The sequence below is a fragment of the Aquarana catesbeiana genome, linkage group LG03 (assembly GCF_042186555.1).
Source record: "Aquarana catesbeiana isolate 2022-GZ linkage group LG03, ASM4218655v1, whole genome shotgun sequence".
NCBI lineage: Eukaryota > Metazoa > Chordata > Amphibia > Anura > Ranidae > Aquarana > Aquarana catesbeiana.
This window is the reverse complement of record NC_133326.1, coordinates 552,832,326-552,846,601: the sequence shown is the minus strand read 5'-3', so window position 1 is coordinate 552,846,601 and position 14,276 is coordinate 552,832,326.

Below are 14,276 nucleotides of genomic sequence, written 5' to 3'. Positions count from 1 at the left end.
ATAAAGTATAATCGATTCCAGTTCCAGGGTCTGATTTTAATATTTGGTAAGTGCTTCTATCTTCCAGAATCCTATCCATCTCATTCTTGTATTGTTCTAAGGATACCGTATATACTCGAGTATAAGTCAACCCGAATATAAGCCGAGGCACCTAATTTTACCACAAAAAACTGGGAAAACTTATTGACTCGAGTATAAGCCTAGGGTGAGAAATGAGCAGCTACTGTAAGTGGAAAAGACAATGCCCATTTGCAGCCTCACTGTGCAAATTTGCATGCCTCACTGTGCCCATTTGCAGCCATAGGTCCCCTGGACTTCAAACTCCGTAGTTAAGGGTTCCTAGATGCCCCCTAGCTGCAGCCAAAATTTTGGGTCTCTGGACCCAAAGGGTCCCGAAATGACATTGCTGCAGATGGACACAGTTGACTGACTTTGGGGCCCCTTATCTCGGGGTCACTTGGTGCTAGGAACCCCAAATTTGGTGTGCAGATCCAGTGGAACTAGCCCTACAACACAACCAAAGCTAAGGTTCCTAGCACCAAGTGGCACCGAGATACGGGGCCCAAAAGTCGGTTCGGAAAATGTCAAGCACTTTTCTGCAGCAGAGAATGACATTTTCCGAACTAAATTTGGGGCCCCATATCTTGGGGCCACTTGGTGCTAGGAACCCCAGCTTTGGATATGTTGTAGTGCTGGTTCCACTAGGTTTGCATACCAATGTTGGGGTTCCTAGCACTAAGTGGTCCTGAGATACGGGGCCCCAAATTCGGTTCGGAAAATGTCATTCTTTGCGCCAGAAAAGTGCTTGACTCCAGTATAAGCCGAGGGGGGCACTTTCAGCACAAAAAAAGTGATGAAAAACTTGGCTTATACTCAAGTATATACGGTAATACCACAATACCTCCTCCCTTGTCCGCTGGGCGGATGACAATGTCTTTTCTTTCCTCCAGATTCTTAAGGCCCTTCCTTATATCCTTCTGTTCGTATATTTTCTTAACTTACCGGAGCTGTTCCAAATCGGTTGTAACCAATTTCTTAGAGAGATCAATATACTTGTTGTTCACTATATGTGGGTTGAAGACTGAATTATTTCTTAATTGGGTGCAATTGTTCCCTATAGCTGCTTTCTCCACAGGGTTCTGGGCATAATATTTCTTTATATTCAGTTTATGAACGAACTTCTGGATACCTATATATGGCTCAAATTTATTGAGACCCCTTTTCCGGGCAAATTTGATGCCCTGATCCAAAGTTAGTGTTTCTTCCCTAGTTAGATCGATACCGCTCAAATTATAGATACCTTCTCCTTCCCTTTATCTTTGCGCCTTCTTTTCTTGCTTCCTTCGTCTGGCTCGTCCTACCCTTTTCCTGTGTTTCTTCCATCCTTGGGGGGGTGGTGGTCCGTCCGGCCCTTCTCTAAAAAAGAATTCCCTTGTGCTAAATCAATGTCATCATAAAGGGGTTGATAATTAGTGTAGACTGGTACCTCGTACTGGTCTTTAGTTTATCTATCATATCTCACCCTTTGGGGTTTAGGCGAATAGTATTGTCCTTCACCATAATTGGGACCCCTATATGGATGGGGATGTCCCTGGGCTTGGTAATCTCCATGTGTTGGGCCCCTATGCTGTGGTGGGCCCCTATATTGTGGACCCCCTCTTTGTGGTGTTCTGTATTGGTAATTTGATTGTTGCATATAATTGTAGGTGTGTGTGTGTGCATTCGTATGTACATACATATATACAGTATCTCACAAAAGTGAGTACACCCCTCATATTTTTGTAAATATTTTATTATATCTTTTCATGTGACAACACTGAAGAAATTACACTTTGCTACAATGTAAAGTAGCGAGTGTACAGCTTGTATAACAGTGTACATTTGCTGTCCCCTTAAAATAACTCAATGCACAGCCATTAATGTCTCAAACCCTTGGCAACAAAAGTGAGTACACCCCTAAGTGAAAATGTCCAAATTGGGCCCAATTAGCCATTTTCCCTCCCTGATGTCATATGACTCGTTAGTGTTACAAGGTCTCAGGTGTGAAAGGGGGAGCAGGTGTGTTAAATTTGGTGTTATCGCTCTCATTCTCTCATACTGGTCACTGGAAGTTCAACATGGCACCTCATGGCAAAGAACTCTCTGAGTTTTTGCGCTACATAAAGAAGGCCTAGGCTATAAGAAGATTGCCAAGACCCTGAAACTGAGCTGCAGCACGGTGGCCAAGACCATACAGCGGTTTAACAGGACAGTTTCCACTTAGAATAGGCCTCGCCATGGTCCACCAAAGTTGAGTGCACAAGCTCAGCGTCATGTTCAGAGGTTGACTTTAGGAAATAGATGTATGAGTGCTGCCAGCATTGCTGCAGAGGTTGAAGGGGTGGGGGGTCAGCCTGTCAGTGCTCAGACCATATACGCCGCACACTGCATCAAATTGGTCTGCATGGCTGTTGTCCCAGAAGTAAGCCTCTTCTAAAGATGATGCACAAGAAAGACTGCAAACAGTTTGCTGAAGACACACAGACTAAGGACATGGATAACTGGAACCATGTCCTGTGGTCTGATGATACCAAGATAAACTTATTTGGTTCAGATGGTGTCAAGCGTGTGTGGCGGCAACCAGGTGAGGAGCACAAAGACAAGTGTGTTTTGCCTACAGTCAAGCATGGTGGTGGGAGTGTCATGGTCTGGGGCTGCATGGGTGCTGCCGGCACTGGGGAGCTACAGTTCATTGAGGGAACCATGAATACCAACATGTTCTGAGACATACTAAAGCAGAGCATGATCCCCTCTCTTCGGAGACTGGGCCGCAGGGCAGTATTCCAACATGATAATGACCAAACACAGCTCCAAGACGACCACTGTCTTGCTAAAGGAGCTGAGGGTAAAGGTGATGGACAGGCCAAGCATGTCTCCAGACCAAAGCCCTATTGAGCATCTGTGGGGCATCCTCAAACTGAAGGTGGAGGAGCGACTCTAACATCCACCAGCTCTGTGATATCGTCATGGAGGAGTGGAAGGGGACTCCAGTGGCAACCTGTGAAGCTCTGGTGAACTCCATGCCCAAGAAGGTTAAGGCAGTGCTGGAAAAGAATGGTGCCACACAAAATATTGACACTTTGGGCCCAATTTGGACATTTTCACTTAGGGGTGTACTCACTTTTGTTGCCAGCGGTTTAGACATTAATGGCTGTGTGTTGAGTTATTTTGAGGGGACAGCAAATTTACACTGTCATGCAAGCTGTACACTCACTACTTTACATTGTAGCAAAGTGTCATTTCTTCAGTGTTGTCACATGAAAAGATATAATAAAATATTTACAAAAATGTGAGGGGTGTACTCACTTTTGTGAGATACTGTATATACTTAAAATTATACACATTCATAATCATTTCCCCTATTTATAACATTAATCAATTATAGGTAGTAAGATTTTATTTTTATTTTTATATATTATCTATGGACACTGACTATATATTTATTAAGTGATTAGGACTATTAAATTGAAAATAGTAAGGTTTAATTTTTATATGTTAGCCGATTAACGTATGGGATGCTGATCTGATCTTTCCACATCCATCTTGGGTATGTTTACTAAAGCTTGCAGTGCTTGATGTTGCATTCAAGCCACCATATGGCGCAGGCAAAATGGTAATTCAATATACAATAGCCTTTACCATTTGTATCCATCCAGTATAGACGTTACCACCATTGAATTACATTAATCCAACACTAGAGTGTCCTCAGGCCACAACAAAATGGCCATGGACGCTCTATATTAATTGACAGCTTTATTGTTCAATCATATTACCCCCTGAGGAAGATACGGAAAACCCCTTGTATCGACACGTGTTGGGGAAGGGGACAGGATAGAACGCTGGGCAGAGGACCTGCTGGGAATGATGAGCACACCACCCGTTATCGTCCGGCTTATCCCACCAATTCACGCTGTTTTAGAGTGGCGCCCTGAAGCGCCATGTTATTGTGAGTACCGTGTGGGATTTTATTGTGTTTCATGAATAAATGATTTTACATACTGCACCATGAAGTCCTCTCTCTATTAATATACCAAGGTAAAAGTGGCACTCCATTGTTGCACAGAGGCACAAGTGAAACCAACCCAGGATCCTGGATACACTACTGAACCCATAAATGGTTCTAAGGCGTGCATTGACCAAGCCTAACAGCAAGGTCACACGCCCTAAGGTGAGCGGCTATCACCAAGGGGGGAGCACCTGTGTGTAAATACAGCACTTGATCTTTTGCATTCACTGAATCGCATGGATGATTTTTGGAGCACTTATGGACTGATATTTTGAATATTGCACAGCACATTGCAGCACTTTATATTCCATTTTAATATATATCCATTTTATATATATATTTTTATTTTTACCATTGTTTGTGATATACATATATATTTTTTTTTTTTCAAGGACTCTGATTGCTTTAATATTTTTTTTTGGACGTTCATATTCACAGAATTTTTGTGTACGCACATTGTCACTTTATTTGCAACATTGCATGGATTGCACGAATATCACCTTCATATTATTAATATTTTAAAAATATTATTATTAGTATTTAGATTTATATTTTGATAGCGCAGTGTATTTATATATTTCATTTGCAGGAAACATGGTGCTCTCCATTTAAATAATATATTTGGATTTCTCCTTTAAAATATTGCACTTACAAGGTTTCAAAAAGATAAAATCATTTGTCACAGTGTTACAGGATGTCCATTCACTCACCACTCTGCTGGCGTGACGTTACAGACTCGGCTCCTTCCCATCTACATACGTATCGCCTCAATTGGCTCTCTCAATAGATCTAGGTTCTGCTAATATCCTCTTCTTGGGCAGTAATACCATCTGCAGATAGGGGATTTCAGCCGGATGAGGTGCTGATCCTCCCGAGCTACGTCTGGAAGGGGGGAAAAGCTCCGGTTTCCACAGACTAAGGAGATTACACTACCCTGACTACAAAGATTGAAGCGAGGCAGCTAGAAATGGGAGTCATGCGGCAGGACTTGGACAAACTCCGGTCCCGTGTCACCGAGGCGGAGTACCGAGTGGGCCTCGTGGAGGACACCATCACAGAGCACTCCTCGGCTCTCCGCACCCTACAGACCAAGCTCTGGAGTACAAGGCGGATGACGCGGGGAACTGCAACAGGAGAAACAACCCACTACAGTTAGGGCTCAGTTCCCTCAGTCCCCCACTATTAAAACGGATCCCATAGAGGAAATGCTTACCCTGGGGCCCTAGACAAGCCATTATCATCCCTCTACGGTGCACTCTTGTGCACCGATATACCTAAGATGAGTAAATTATGGGATTACTGGAAGGAAGACATCCCCTCACTGGACAGGGAAGACTGGGAAGATAGCTTGGAACAGGGTCCAAAACTTATTATTTCCTCCAGAGATTGATCCCTGAGAGAGACCCCGTTTGCCCACGCTGTAGACTCCACCGGGGTTCCTACATCCATATGTTCTGGTAAAGCCCAGTGATTGTGTCATACTGGCAGGCTGTTTTCGCTGAAATCAATCTTAGATTATAACTCACTCTGGTACCCACCCCGTCTGTAGCATTACTGGGAATCCCAGATGACGACCAATGTTCCCATCACTCTAAGCTTCTTATAGCATATCTCCTATACTATGCAAAGAAAGAAATTCTGCTAAAATGGGCGTCTTGAACTGCATCGGAGGTGTCTACCTGGGAAGCTCTGGTTGATGCAGCCCTACCCCTATACAAGATGATCTACTCCAACAGAGGGTGTCACTGGAAATTTGATAAGGTCTGGTCCTCCTGGACCTTGACATGAATTCCACCACACTGCTGAGTCTTCATTGGGTGATGGTCATAACCGGTCCTCTCAACCAGGAAATATCAATGTCTACGATGTATTTTGTATTATTTCTCGGTTTGTTCTGGACACTGTGCTGTCCGTTGTTCTAGCACGGGTTTAAATTGCCCTACCTGTCTAAGTTTCAAATAGGTTGTCTTATTGTACTGTGTAATTGGAAAACCATTGGAAAACCACTGTTTCTTTTTAATTGTTGTTTACCGTGCATCTGTCAAAAAAGCACATCTGTTTGTTAAAAAAAAGAAAAACGCAAAATGCACCTGCAATATGCAAACTGCAACCTGCATAGGTGTGAATCAGGCCTAATATCACATCTCACTGTATGTCCCTGTATGTCACCGCACAGCAAATGCAATGCACCATGCTGCTGTGCGGTGACATGAATGAAGTGTTACTTCGTGCAGTGAGACAAAAAAAAGGAAACTGATATGCTTAAACGTGCATCACACGACAACACACTTCCCCCTACCAGCAGCTCACTGCAACCAAAACGGACAGATGCCCGCACACCAGTGGCGGCTGGTGCTCAAAATTTTTGGGGGGGCGCAAACAAACTGAAAAATTCTGAAAAAAAACATCAATTGCAGCCTCACTGTGCCTATCAAATGCAGCCACTGTGCCATCAATTGCAGCCACTGTGCCCAGCAAATGCAGCCACTGTTCCATCAAATGCAGCCATTGTGCCCATCATATGCAGCCACTGTGCCCATCAAATACAGCCATCAGTCTCATCAGACCACAGGACATGTTTCCAGTAATTCATGTCCTTAGTCTGCTTGTCTTCAGCAAACTGTTTGTGGGCTTTCTTGTGCATCATCTTAGAGGCTTCCTTCTGGGACAACAGCCATGCAGACCAATTTGATGCAGTGTGCGGCGTATGGTTTGAGCACTGACAGGCTAACCCCCCACCCCTTCAACCTCCGCAGCAATGCTGGCAGCACTCATACTGTATGTCTATTTCCCAAAGACAACCTCTAGTTATGACGCTGAGCACATGCACTCAACTTCTTTGGTCGACCATGGCCAGGCCTGTTCTGAGTGGAACCTGTCCTGTTACACCGCTGTATGGTCTTGGCCAACGTGCTGCAGCTCAGTTTCAGGATCTTGGCAATCTTCTTGTAGCCCAGGCCATCTTTATGTAGAGCAACAATTCTTTTTTTCAGATCCTCAGAGAGTTATTTGCCAGGTGGGGGTCATGTTGAACTTCCAGTGACCAGTATGAGAGAGTGAGAGCGATAACACCAAATTTAACATACCTGCTCCCCATTCACACCTGAGACCTTGTAACACTAACGAATCACATGACACTGGGGAGGGAAAATGGCTAATTGGAAATGTACACTGTTATACAAGCTCACTACAGTACTTTACATTGTAGCAAAGTGTAATTTCTTCAGTGTTGTCACATGAAAAGATATAATAAAATATTTACAAAAATGTGAGGGTGTACTCACTTTTGTGAGATAAAGTATATATATAATCTCAAATTGCATTTCTGCTGTGATTAGCTGAGTTTACAATTCATGCAGGCAAGCCATGTCACTGATATGGTCCTACAGGCCAAATCCAGGTAAGAATATCATCTAATAAAAAACAGCATGGTATGCAGTGGCGTTGCTAGGGGGTGGCTATTGGGGCTATCTCTGCAGCAGGGGCTGCGGGTATGGTGGGCAAGCTGCATGAGAGAGCCGGGCAGGCAGATGAGAGAAGCGAGTGGGTGAGCAAAGATGACATCATCTCTCTCCGCCCGCTCCGCATCACTGCTCTTCCGCCCTCACAGCCGGGCCTCTTCAATGTCTGAGCGAGATGACATTGTGTCTCATGGCCCCGCATCACCGCTCTCCTGCCCTCACTCAGAACCAAACACAGCACCTGCCTCTGTGCTAAATGGACCAGTGCTACCACCAATGCAGCGAAAATGCACATTTGGTGGCACTGGCTGACATGGCAAGTAACAATCCGCAAATAGTGGCATGCGACGTGGCAAGCGATCAGCCACATCTGGTGGCAGGTGACATGGCAAGTAACAATCCGAAAATGGTGACAGGGGACGTGGCAAGTGACAATCCACATCTGGTGGCAGGTCACAATCTGCAAATGGTGGCAGGTGACGTGGCAAGTGACAATCCACATCTGGTGGCAGGCAACGTGGCAAGTGACAATCCACAAATGGTGGCAGGTGACGTGTTAAGTGACAGTCCACATCAGGTGGCAGGCAGCATGGCAAATCACAAGCTGCATCTGGTGGCAGGCGACATGGCAAGTGACAATCCACATCTGGCGGCAGGTGATGGTAGCAAGTGACAATCCACATCTGGTGGCAGGCGACAGTGACGAGTGACAATCCACATCTGGTGCCAGGCGACAGTGGCAAGTGGCAATCCGCATCTGGTGGCAGGTGATGGTGGCAAGTGACAAGCTGCATCTGGTGGCGGGGGTCCCATTGATTCTGCATTATGGTGAGTTGAACTGCTTCGTTATATATTACAATGTAACAATAGAAATCGTGTGCTTCAATCACCCTGACACCATATCAACCATGGTGCCAGGATAATTGAAGCGCCAACACCAGCCATTGCCCCAACAAATTGCCAGGGAAAAATTGACAATCACTTCAATAACAAGGTTGGTGCAATATGTGGGGACAGCTCCACTGCACAGATATCTCCCCCACTTAACATACCCTGTCTAAAACCACATTCAATACTTTCCAATTTTGTCCTTGTTACTACAGAAAAGAACACTGAAAGCCTTGTGGTATTAAAAGGTTTCTTCCAACCCATGTTGGTGCTAGCATTTAGCACATTTAAATGTAAGTATGCATTACTACACTTAGTTGCCTTTGTTAATTTTTCTCTAACAAATTGCGCTATGATACCTATATGTTTTCCTGAGCTTCACTGCCTGATAGAAGCATCACTCTCACTTATGCTGTGGGTTGAAAGAAACCTTTTAATACCACAAGGCTTTTTTACTTTAAATCTCTGGTAAGTTTGCATTTTGTTTACTCTACGGTGGAGCACTATTTGAAGAATTTTTTTGTTTTTCATTCTCACCATGGTTGGACTTTATCTGTGAAGATATATTGGAGAAATTGATTTGAACTATATTTATATTATTATTTTTTTTAATTATTTATTTGATTTTTTTCAATTCTGGTGTTGTATAGTATATATGATTATATCACTTATGGTTTAAGATGCTCCACTATAGAGTGAACAAAATGCTAACTCACCAGAGCGTTAAAGTAAAAAAGCCTTGTGGTATTAAAAGGTTTCTTCCAACCCACAGCATAAGTGAGAGTGATCCTTCTATCAGGCAGTGAAGCTCAGGAAAAACATATAGGTAATCATAGCGCAATTTGTTAGATAAAAATTAACAAAGGCAAATAAGTGTAGTAATGCATACTTACATTTAAATGTGCTAAATGCTAGCACCAAAATGGATTGAAGAAACCTTTTAATACCACAAGGCTTTTTTACTTTAAAGCTCTGGTGAGTTTGCATTTTGTTCACTCTGCGGTGGAGCACTATTTGAAGAATTTTTGTTTTTCCTTTTCACAGTGATTGGACTTTATCTGTAAAGATATATTGAATAAATTGATTTGGACTATATTTATATTATTAATTTTTTATTATTTGTTTGATTTTTTTTCAATTCTGGTGTCGTATGGTATACAGTTGTGCTCATAAGTTTACATACCCTGGCAAAATTTATGATTTCTTGGCCATTTTTCAGAGAATATGAATGATAACACAAACACTTTTCTTTCTCTCATGGTTAGTGTTTGGCTGAAGCCATTTATTATCAATCAACTGTGTTTACTCTTTTTAAATCATAATGACAACAGAAACTACCCAAATGACCCTGATCAAAAGTTTACATACCCCAGTTCTTAATACCGTGTATTGCCCCCTTTAACATTAACCACTTGAGCCCCGGACCATTATGCTGCCTAAGGACCAGAGGTCTTTTTCCAATTTGGCACTGCGTCGCTTTAACTGCTAATTGCGCGGTCATGCAATGCTGTACCTAAACGAAATTTGCGTCCTTTTCTTCCCACAAATAGAGCTTTCTTTTGATGGTATTTGATCACCTCTGCAGTTTTTATTTTTTGCGCTATAAACGGAAAAAGACCGAAAATTTTGAAAAAAAATGATATTTTCTACTTTTTGTTATAAAAAAAAATCCAATAAACTAAATTTTAGTCATACATTTAGGCCAAAATGTATTCGGCCACATGTCTTTGGTAAAAAAAATGTCAATAAGCATATATTTATTGGTTTGCGCAAAAGTTATAGCGTCTACAAACTAGGGTACATTTTCTGTAATTTACACAGCTTTTAGTTTATGACTGCCTATGTCATTTCTTGAGGTGCTAAAATGGCAGGGCAGTACAAACCCCCCCCCCAAATGACCCCATTTTGGAAAGTAGACACCCCAAGGAAATTGCTGAGAGGCATGTTGAACCCATTGAATATTTATTTTTTTTGTCCCAAGTGATTGAATAATGACAAAAAAAAAAAAAAATATTTACAAAAAGTTGTCACTAAATGATATATTTCTCACACAGGCCATGGGCCTATGTGGAATTGCACCCCAAAATACATTCAGCTGCTTCTCCTGAGTATGGGGATACCACATGTGTGGGACTTTTTGAGAGCTTAGCCGCTTACGGGGCCCCGAAAACCAAGCACCGCCTTCAGGATTTCTAAGAGTGTATATTTTTGATTTCACTCTTCACTGCCTATCACAGTTTCAGAGGCCATGGAATGCCCAGGTGGCACAAAACCCCCCCCAAATGACCCCATTTTGGAAAGTAGACACCCCAAGCTATTTGCTGAGAGGCATATTGAGTCCATGGAATATTTTATATTTTGACACAAGTTGCGGGAAAGTGACACTTTTTTTTTTTTTTTTTTTTTTTTGCACAAAGTTGTCACTAAATGATATATTGCTCACAAAGGGCATGGGCATATGTGGAATTGCACCCCAAAATACATTTAGCTGCTTCTCCTGAGTACGGGGATACCACATGTGTGGGACTTTTTGGGAGCCTAGCCGCGTACGGGGCCCCGAAAACCAAGCACCGCCTTCAGGATTTCCAAGGGTGAAAATTTTTGATTTCACTCTTCACTGCCTATCACAGTTTCGGAGGTCATGGAATGCCCAGGTGGCACAAACCCCCCCCCCAAATGACCCCATTTTGGAAAGTAGACACCCCAAGCTATTTGCTGAGAGGCATGGTGAGTATTTTGCAGCTCTCATTTGTTTTTGAAAATGAAGAAAGACAAGAAAAAACTTTTTTTTTTTTTCAATTTTCAAAACTTTGTGACAAAAAGTGAGGTCTGCAAAATACTCACTATACCTCTCAGCAAATAGCTTTGGGTGTCTACTTTCCAAAATGGGGTCATTTGGGGGGGTTTTGTGCCACCTGGGCTTTCCATGGCCTCCGAAACTGTGATAGGCAGTGAAGAGTGAAATCAAAAATTCACGCCCTTAGAAAGCCTGAAGGCGGTGCTTGGTTTTCGGGGTCCCGTACGCGGCTAGGCTCCCAAAAAGTCTCACACATGTGGTATCCCCGTACTCAGGAGAAGCAGCAGAATGTATTTTGGGGTGTAATTTCACATATTCCCATGGCATGTTTGAGCAATATATCATTTAGTGACAACTTTGTGCAAAAAAAAAAAAAAAAAAAAAAAAAAAATTCGTCTCTTTCCCGCAACTTGTGTCGCAATATAAAATATTCCATGGACTCGACATGCCTCTCAGCAAATAGCTTGGGGTGTCTACTTTCCAAAATGGGGTCATTTGGGGGGGGTTTTGAACTGTCCTGGCATTTTATGCACAACATTTAGAAGCTTATGTCACACATCACCAACTCTTCTAACCACTTGAAGACAAAGCCCTTTCTGACACTCATTGTTTACATGAAAAAGTTATTTTTTTTTGCAAAAAAATTACTTTGAACCCCCAAACATTATATATTTTTTTAAAGCAAATGCCCTACAGATTAAAATGGTGGGTGTTTCATTTTTTTTTTTCACACAGTATTTGCGCAGCGATTTTTCAAACGCATTTTTTGGGGAAAAAACACACTTTTTTAAATTTTAATGCACTAAAACACACTATATTGCCCAAATGTTTGATGAAATAAAAAAGATGATCTTAGGCCGAGTACATGGATACCAAACATGACATGCTTTAAAATTGCGCACAAACGTGCAGTGGCAACAAAATAAATACATTTTTAAAAGCCTTTACAGGTTACCACTTTAGATTTACAGAGGAGGTCTACTGCAAAAATTACTGCCCTCGATCTGACCTTCGCGGCGATACCTCACATGCATGGTGCAATTGCTGTTTACGTTTGACGACAGACCGCCGTTTGCGTTCGCCTTAGCGCGAGAGCAGGGGGCGACAGGGGTGCTTTTTTTTTTTTTTTTTTTTTTTTTTTTCTTTATTATTTTTTTGCTTTTTTATCTTATTTTTAAACTGTTCCTTTCATTTTTTTTTTTTTTTTTTTTAATCATTTTTATTGTTATCTCGGGGAATGCAAATATCCCCTATGATAGCAATAGGTAGTGACAGGTACTCTTTTTTGAAAAAATTGGGGTCTATTAGACCCTAGATCTCTCCTCTGCCCTCAAAGCATCTGATGACACCAAGATCGTGTGATAAAATGCTTCCCCAATTTCCCAATGGCGCTATTTACATCCGGCGAAATCTAAGTCATAAAATGATCGTAGCTTCCGGTTTCTTAGGCCATAGAGATGTTTGGAGCCACTCTGGTCTCTAATCAGCTCTATGGTCAGCTGGCTGAATCACCGGCTGCATTCTCAGGTTCCCTGTTGAGACAGGAGAGCCAGAGAAAAACACGGAAGACGGTGTGGGGGGGGGGGGGGCATTCCCTCCCACGGCTTGTAAAAGCAGTCTAGAGGCTAATTAGCCACTAGGATTGCTTTTACATGAAATCCGACCGCTGGCTGAAAAGAATGATACCAAGATGATACCTAAACCTGCAGGCATCATTCTGGTATAACCATTCAAAGTCGTGAATGGCGTACCTGAAGACAAAAAAATGGTTAACAATGGTTAACAATAAAGCACAGTAAACAGTAAAGTATAAATAATTACATACCTGAAAAACAAACATGATAAAACATAATAACAATAACAATAAAACCTTGCAGAATAGAATACAGTAAAAAAAGAGCAGAACAATAGAGAGAGAGAATAGAGAGAGAGAACAATAAAACGACAACTATTTTTTTTTATTTTATATATATATATATATATTTTTTTACACTTTTTTTGTAACTAACTTTTATAACGGTAACCGGTTCCAGGTTCGGGTCTCTCAAAATGCGATGGCATCTTGGGAGACCCTGTGAAAGTGTGCCTAGTCTGTGCAATGCTGTACCCTACGCTAATAACTAGTGCATGGTAGCGTTCAAAACATTCACCAATGCAAAGACCAGGATTGTCAGGACAGGAGGGACAATAATAGCGGGTGTCACGCCTATATCCGCGCTTGCTGCAGACACGACATCTTTTTGGGGGGGTTCGTTGGGTAGGGGTACTCGGGAGGACATAAAAATGCCTCTCATGCAGCCGACTGCATTTGGTTGGGGATGTGAATGGGGGAAGTACGGGCGCTGCAGAAGCGGTGTGTTCCCAATTAGGATTGGCGAATGCAGCAGGAAGGGCATTATGGGCATGACGGGCCTGTGTTTGTCTTTTTGGTGGCAGCGGGACACTACTTGTGCTTGCCACCTCACCAGCTTGAACTGCACTTATGGGACTCGCCATGTCACCAAGTGTTACTGCAGCGCTGGTTTGACTACGACCGGGGTGTACTAGGCCGCTGGTGCTTGCCAGTTCAATAAAAAGCTTCCAAAAAAACTGTTAGCGATCGCAGGGATCAGGCCTGACTCTGCAAACGCTGCAGTTATGCGTTTAGTGTTTTGTAAGTGACAGTGATCGATCGATACTGCACTTGGGTGGGCTGGGCTGGGCCGGGCGGAGGGGCAAAACGCAGGTGCTAGCAGGTATCTGGGCTGATCCCGCTAAGACTGCGTTTTTGGGAACCCTAAACTGCTGGGGACGCTAGTATAGATCTGATCGGATCAGATATTGATCCGTACAGATACTATACCACTAAGGGAGGCGTATGCTGCATGCGTGGGTGTTAGCGGTACTGGCGCTAACCTGACGCTGCCTGGGGCCGGTGCTTGCTAGTTCACCAAAATGCTACCAAAAAAACTGTTAGCGATCGCAGGGATCAGGCCTGACTCTGCGAACGCTGCAGTTATGCGTTTAGTGCCTTGTAAGTGACAGTGATCGATCGATACTGCACTTAGGTGGACTGGGCTGGGCTGGGCCGGGCGGAGGGGCACAA